Raw genomic sequence first — 8,736 nt, 5'->3', positions numbered from 1 at the left:
GTACAGCCACTCTGGAAAACAGTATGGAGTTTCCTTAAATAGTTAAAATGGAACTACCCTACAACCCAGCAATTTTGTATTAGTTATTTTTCCAAACGATATAAAAATACTGATTCAAAGGGATATATGCACCTCAGTGTTTATAGCAGCATTATCAACAATAGCCAAATTATAGAAAGAGCTCAAATGTCCATCAACTGATGAATCAAGAAGAGGTGGGTATATGTATACATACAATTATAATGAAATATTACTCAGTTATTAAAAAGAATAAAATCTTGCCATTTTCAGTGATGTTGATGGAGCTAGAGTGTATTATTCTAAGTGAAATAAGTCAGTAAGAGAAAGACAAATACCATATGATTTCACTCATATGTGGAATTTAAGAAACAAAACACATGAACATGGTGGGGTGAGAAAGATAGAGGCAAAGTATAAAACAGACCCAATTACAGAGAATAAACTGAGGGTTGATGGAGGGAGATGGGTGAGGAGATGGGCTAAATAGGTGATGGAGGAGGAGGAGATGGGCATTAAGGAGGGCACTTGTTGGGATGAGCACTGGGCGTTATATATATATATATATATATATATATATATATATATATATAGCGATATATATATATGTGTATATATATATGTGTATATATATATATATATATATATATATACACATATATATATCGCTAAATTCTACCCCTGAAACTAATATTACACTTTGCTAACTAACTAGAATTTTTTTTTTTAAATTTTTTTTTCAACGTTTATTTATTTTTGGGACAGAGAGAGACAGAGCATGAACGGGGGAGGGGCAGAGAGAGAGGGAGACACAGAATCGGAAACAGGCTCCAGGCTCTGAGCCATCAGCCCAGAGCCCGACGCGGGGCTCGAACTCACGGACCGCGAGATTGTGACCTGGCTGAAGTCGGACGCTTAACCGACTGCGCCACCCAGGCGCCCCTTAATAAAAACTTGAAACAACAACAACAATGCAATAGGCCTTTCTTCCATATTAGTCTGGTGCCAACTCTTAGCATCAATTGACACAGTTTACTTATTCCCTTCTTGAAATATTCTCTTAGCTTGATTTCTATGACACAACAGTCTCCTATTTCCTCTGATTTTTCTGCCATCTACTTTGTGGATTCACTTTTTTCTATCAGTGAAATTCTGGGATTCATTATGAGTAACACTATACCATTCTCTCTCTCACACTCTCTTTCTTCTCTCTCCCCACTGCGTATCCTTCCTCCTGTAGGCAAATGTCTTGTATTAAGTATATTTCTCCTCTGTACTTCCCTGATTTATGTCACCACCAATCTAAGTACCTTCTAATGTTCCCCATTCCAGTTAATGACACCAATATGGTCCCAGGTGGAACAATTCTAATGTATAACACACTTTCTAGTTTATAGTAAGCACTTGATACATATATTTTTTTAATGTTTTTATTTATTTTTGTGACAGAAAGAGACAGAACATGAGCAGGGGAGGGCCAGAGAGAGAGGGAGACACAGAATCGGAAGCAGGCTCCAGGCTCTGAGCTGTCAGCACAGAGCCCGACGCGGGGCTCAAACCCACAGACTGTGAGATCATGACCTGAGCCGAAGTCGGACGCTTAACCGACGAGCCACCCAGGCGCCCCTTGATACATATTTTTGACAGAATAAATAAATGAGCCCATAGACCAATGAAATTATAGCACATTTATCCAGGATAATCATTTTTTAAGACTATACTACACTTTGTACTTATTAAGGATGATAAAATTGAGGCCTAGAAACATGAACTTATTTTACAGAATCATATAACAGTGACAAGAAGTGGACTGAAAACAAGGTTTATCTGTCTGCAAACCTACAGTCTTCCTACAACATTATGTTGCCTATTCTTGAAAGAATATGAAAGAAAGCAGATTACAGGAGGAACAGAGAAAAAAAGAGAATGTGAAAATTAATTTTGCAATGTATTATATACAGGATACAAAGGAGAAGAATGTGGAATTTTGAATTCGAGTCATCAGGAAAAGATTGGCGCCATGAAAAGAAAGGAGAGATAGTTAATTGACTTTTTGACAGAATAAGTTTAAACTGCTGAGAATCTGTGTAAATTTTCCAAAGGTTATTTGGAAGAGTGATTCTATATGTACATCCAAAAATTGAGTATTGGAATGTAAATATAGGGTTAAGATACCAGCAAAGGGAATATTAAGCTGGAAAAAATATTACCTTTGTAAGAATTTTTCTTTGTAATGCTTTTTGGCTTCTTTCAATATGTTGGCTACAAGACATACTTTCCAGTTTGTCATCAAGTCTAGTATCTGCCATTTTATGGAAAACTTTTATCACTTCTTACCTTGATAGCCTCACAAATCTCCTTTGACTGTGGTTTTCAGGACATTCATTATCCCATTCTCATTATTTCTATGGGAAAAAAATTTCTTCTTTGTGTTATCAGATAATTCCTCTTTACATGTTCAGCTATGATTGTTATGTACAGATATGTTCATTTTTTGGATTCTTCTGAGTTTTTGAAGCAAATGTTCACTCTAATAAAGCTAGATTATTGAAAGGCATTTTATCCTCACTTGACATATACACTGGTCATTCTCACACCCTTTTCCACTTTGATCCATATACAGATACAGAAATTGTCCTTGAATACCATTAACTTTTGATAGTCCTTCTATTGTACAACTATAACACAGACTGTTAGAATAGAGGGTAGATGTTGTCTGGATTCATTCATGAGCATTGCCGTTGGAAGATTAAGAAAATCATGTGATCACATTGAATTCACAGTAAGACCTTCTAGATTTGAAATTCCTTGAGAACTGGGAATGCGTCATGTTCATTTTTATTTCTTCAACAATTAGGCCATTTTCTGGCACAGAGAAGGCACTGAACATTTTTGGTGATCTGAAATGAACTGAGATAGTCAACTATTTTATATATCACTAAGAAGCATAATTCAAAGTTCAATTTCTACTTAAATAGGAAACTACTTATCCATTGCTTTAACTGATTCATGATTTAAAACTCAAAATGTTTTGGCTAAAATTTTTACAGGCCATGGAACAAAATGTTTGTTATCAGCATTTGCAAAGTTAAATCCCGCTATCAGTATTTTCTTGGGATAACATAATTAAAAAGCTAAGAAAAGCAAACAAAAACCCAGCATGGATAACCTGCTTCAAACAGTTGCAAAATTGGGGGGAATCTCTTGCTGTTGAACAGAGCACCACACAATTTGTCACAATTGTTGTAGTAATTGTGTCTGCCTTTAGGAAAAATCCAAAGCAGAGCCGAATATTATACCACCTCAGCGTGATCTCTGCAGGCAAATATATCACCATGTGGCAGAGTGCCATGCTGAAGCAAACTGCCCTGTGCAAGTCTGAAAAATGATAACTTTTAATCCCTGTATGATGTATGGCGGTGTAACACTTAAACTGTTTTCCATTCCCTGATTTTTAAAGCAATTATACTGTAGGCTGCAGGGTACATTGTTAGATGCATTTTTCTGTCTCCAAAACTTTTCTTTCCCTATTGAATATTTTTCCAACATGAACATTTCCTAAATTACTATGGAAATGGAGTATGAAGCACAGAAGTTGTAAAAGCAGCTAGGAAGTCCAGGTTTTGAAACAAAGCCAGAAATAATGGCTTAATCTGGTATTCGGTTGTGATAAAATCACTCTTATTCACATATGTGCTCCCCTAATGATATTGCATGTGATTTTAATGTATCTTGAAAAACTCAAATTTTGAAATTGTTCTATAAATCATTGATGTTTATAAAGGACATGTATCAATTAGGAATTCTCAAATACCTTAATACCACTATAGTAGGTAGTTTTCCTCACAAAGTAAACTCTAATTGGAAAGTATCTGTGGATTCCCATTACATTTTTTATTATTCTAGGAGAAAAAGGAAGTCACTTATAAACATATTTAAATGCATTTCACTTGAGCCATCTTTCCAGAGTTCTGTTTTCTTTGTGCTTAACTTTATAAAATGAACAAAAATAGTATGAAAGTTAAAGTGTTCACACCAATGACTAGAGAAAAACCAACCTTCACTGTAGTGTATAAAACAGTTGCCTGGTCTATGGTGAAAGTTAAAAGAAAATCTTGTTTTTTCTCTTCAGCCCCTCCAAGTTTGTAACTCAACAGAAGTAGAAGTTAAGTACATGCCATGGACCTTCATGTGTATTATAATAAGTTGACATGGAAACAAACCTGCTCCAGAGGAAAGTTTATAGTAAATGAGGTCATCAATTTGAAAGTAGGAAAGTAGGTGAATATGTTAACACTTGATCTCTACTAGTGGGTCCATTTGTAAACTCATCAGTGCCTCCTTCAGTTTCCTTCAATCTCTATGGCTCTATAACTCTTCATAGGCACTCTTTTCCCACTCAATCATTCACTCAAAGCAAATCGTTGAGAACATCTAAGTGTTCTGTACTGGGTGAACCAAAGGGCTAACAAGACATTCAATACCTAAGTCCAAAAAATACATCCTGAAAAATTGTGATATGCTCTTTGAATGAAAAACCCAGGGTAAGAGGAGAAAGAATAATAAGAAGGGAAATATTTAGATTGGGAGTTTTAGAAAAGCTTCTGATTATCTGACAGAAGTGTAGAAATGTTCCTGCTAATAGCTTATAAGTAGCTATTTTCATCAGAATAAAAACATGTTTTCTCTAAATGCCAAATTGGGACATTTTACTTTCAAAGACTATCCAACTTGTTACTCTAGTTGTCATGCTAGCAGTTTTCTTTTTTTAAGTTCATAGGCTACACCAAGGCCAAGTGTTTAAGCCACACCAGGGCTAATCCTAAATTTTGGGGATTATCAATTAATGTACTGATTGCTACTCTGTTCAACAGAACAAAGCATTGACTATAATATACATGCTAAAACCACACATTCCTTCTCTCCTCCCTTAACAGCGGCCTAAAATCCAAGATTTTAGCATATTGCCCAGAAGATTTCAGAGATAAGATTTATCTTGGCTATTACAAGCTCAAGTCAGTAGTTTTCAAACCATGAAGGCTAGTCAGACAGGACTGTGGGCTCCTGTCACTTTCAAAAAGGACTTCACATCTAATTAACAACGGCCTAGTGATCTCTGTAAAATTTTGTTTAAAAAAAAGTTCTGGGTTCTATAAAAGTGTAAAATCACTGATTTACTTCACTATATCACTATTTGTTTAAATTCATTTAAGGAACTTAAACGAATAATCTCAGGCCTGTGGCATGAGTGGTTGCTCTCTCCATGACTTACACACTTATTTCATGTAGTCAGTACATTACAAAAATGATCCATACAAAAATGATAGAAATAGGCAATAAAAAAGTTTCATCTAAGATTGGATTCCTTTTCTTTCGAAGTTAACATTTTTTTTACTTTGTGCTGCCTCTCAGAATTGTCCCTGAATAAAATGCTTCCAATGAGGCACAATCTTATAGGATTGCCAGTACGAAAGTGTGAAGTAATATGAAGTCAAATACACTTCCATTACCAGCCCAAAGCCAGCACTAGGGAGAGCTAAAAAGACAGTGGAGCTCAATGCAGCCATCAACTTACTTCTCTGTGCTTTTACTCTTCCCCAGGACTCAAGCTAATTAAGAGTGTTCAGCACATGTCAGAGACTTAAAAAAAAGAGTAAAAGGTCTAGTTAGAATGTTGGAGCCTAGAAATCTTAGGGAATGCCTCAGACTGACACCAGAAATACTGCTGGGCAATTCAAGGGAAGACAACCTATTGACCGAAGTCGATAAAATCACCAAGCTTGTGACAGTTTAGCAAAGGTAACGAATTTACCTTTGATAACCTCTAACAGCTATTTATTCTGTTACAATCAGGAAATGATAATAGATGGAGACATGGTCACTGCTATTTAGACCTAAAAGCATAGGAGACTTTGAATCTATTCCTGGGTTTATCACAAGATGGGGGAAGTCAAACATCAAGAAATGAGATGGATTTTTAAAAAGCTTATCAGAACTTTTTACACTGAATTGATATAGTATTCAATCCAGTTTGAATACATATTTTTTTCTAATAATCCTTTTACTTTAAAAAAATTTTCAATACATTTGGTATTTATTTTCATAAATATTTTTATATTTCATGCTTATATATTATAAAAATTGATAACTGCTATCTTAAATTCAAAGAAAAATTTCTTTTATTCCTCATTCTTGCTACACTTTCTAGCTATAGTTCCATTGCTTTTCTCAGTGTCATTCTTAAGCTACACAAAAGTCAATTTCCAAAATCCTAACTCTTCCTCAACACGTCTTCATTGCAGTGTAACTTTCCTCACTTACATAAATATCTAAAATCTCATAGCTTTGGGGTGCCTGTGGGTGGCTCAAGTCATGATCTCATGGTTCCTGAGTTCAAGCCCCACATGAGTTCAGAGTTCAAGCTTTCTGCTGTAAGCAAGGAGTCCCCTACAGATCCTCTGTCCCGGCCCCCTGCCCCAACATCTCTGCCCCTCCCCCACTCGTGTTCTCTCTCAAACATAAATAAAACCTTTTTATTTTTAAATTTTCTAATTTTTTTAAATGTTTATTTTTGAGAGAGAGTTGCGTGCACGCATGCACATACATGCGCACACAGATTGGAGAGGGGCTGAGAGAGAGAGGGAGCCACAGAACTTGAAGCAGGCTCCAGGCTCTAAGCTGACAGCAGTGAGCGTGATGCAGGGCTTGAACTCACAAACCAGGAGATCATGACCTGAACTGAAGTCGGACATTCAACCAACTGGGACACACAGGCGCTCTAGTAAATAAAACATTAAAATAAATAAATAAATAAATAAATAAATAAAATCTTGTAGTCTTGTCTTCAGCTTTTTTCTTCAACTATTATACAGCATTTTATCACTGTTTTTTCTGTCCTGAAGTTATTTGCCCCATGCCTTCTATTCCATGGCTCTAGAATGTTCTTTTTACTTCCCTAGTATATTTCACTAGTTTCTTAGCACCTTCCAGTCCTCACATATAGGTACTCCAAAATAATCAATTCTGCTCACTGCTGGAATTTGAAAATCTCAGATAAATTCCATCACCCAGGATATCCATCATCTTTTTGAGCCTCATTTTTTTCAACCATGGAATAAGCATAATAATAATAGTTAGCTACAGGCAAAGAATTGTTGGAATTAAATGGGATAATGTATGTAAAATTAAATTACAAATTTTAATAATAATATAAAGATATGTTGATGGATAACCAATCACATTGACAAAAGTGTGCATATGACACAAATTGGCCAATCAGAGACTTTGGTGGTGCTTTTTTCCTGACTTGTCAAGGAAGACTCTCTCTTTTTCTTTTTCTTTTTCTTTTTTTTTTTTTTTTTTTTTTTTTTTTTTTTTTTTTTTTGTGATTGATAAACTGGAAGATGTGGGCTAATTAGGTCCACTACACAAAGAAAGGGTGTTTGAGAAACAGAGAGAGACAGAGCCCAATGATACTGCTTGAGTTCCTAAATCCAATCATACTCTTGGAGGAGCCAATAAAGTCTTTTTTCCTTATATCTGTTTAACTTGTATTTTAAGTTATCAAATGACAACTGATTAATTTTGTATTTTTCTTCTTGTTCAAATCATAGTGGGTATGAGAATTCACTCTTATCAGGATGGAAGATAATCTATTTGCATAAGTATATTTATATTACTCATTAAAAAGTGTCAGAAATCTATAAAGAACCATACAATCATAAAGTTTTTTCTAAATAAACTTAACTTGAGAGCTTAAACATCCCCAAGTGCCTACCTTCTTGTTTGCTTACTTATATATCCATCTTGAATATCATTCCTCTAATTTTGTTGAAATATTACTAAACACATCATGCCCACAGCAAATGTCATTCACTTTTAAAAACCCTGTGTTACCACTGCAAAACTGGACATCCTCTCTTCCTTCCCAATACTTTATTTCTACCTCTTTTATGGTAGTTCTCTGCTTTCATTATCTATATGCGTTTTAAATATCTCTTATTAAAGTATAAGCTTTCTGAAGGCAGGGATTTTATATTTACTTTTGAAGTTCCTTCAATATTCACAAGATATAGATAGATGATACTCTATTATTATTGGTTCGATTGAGCTAAATCATGTTCTTAGGGAAATGGAAAGAAAATTTATCTTTGAAACATTTAAAACTCCCTACAATTATCCACATGAAAACAATCAAAACAATCATAGGATTAGTGTGTCAGTTAGAAGATGAGTAGCAGAGCCCTTTCTGCCTTCCAAATTGTTAATTGAATATACAATAAATTGAGAGTATCTCTGCAGATACTATAACCTAATATACCTTCTGTAATAACTTTGATTTTTCCCAAATCTGGTATTGACATTAGGAGAACATTAGTACTTCAATCTTTTTCATTGTGTTTATGACATCCCTGAAATTATTAGATGGATATAAGAGTTCTCCTTAAAGTTAAAGCATTAAGTAAATCCTTTAATAGTTCATTCATAGCTTGGCATAACTTAATAAGAAAATTCCAGTTGAGCCAGATTAGCAGGATTTAGCTTTCCATCCAATGCATGGGATTTCTAGACAGCTCCTCCTCTACCCAAAATAACTTCATGCTACAAGAGAGTAAAGCCTAGCATGATTCTTTACACTTCTCTCTCACATCATGTATTTTTTACTCCTTATTGATCTCAGGATTGCAATGCAAAAACATTATTTATGGGTTGTTTCTT

This window comes from Felis catus, chromosome B2 (genome assembly GCF_018350175.1).
Source record: "Felis catus isolate Fca126 chromosome B2, F.catus_Fca126_mat1.0, whole genome shotgun sequence".
Taxonomy (NCBI): Eukaryota; Metazoa; Chordata; class Mammalia; order Carnivora; family Felidae; genus Felis; species Felis catus.
This window is presented reverse-complemented; position numbering follows the sequence as displayed.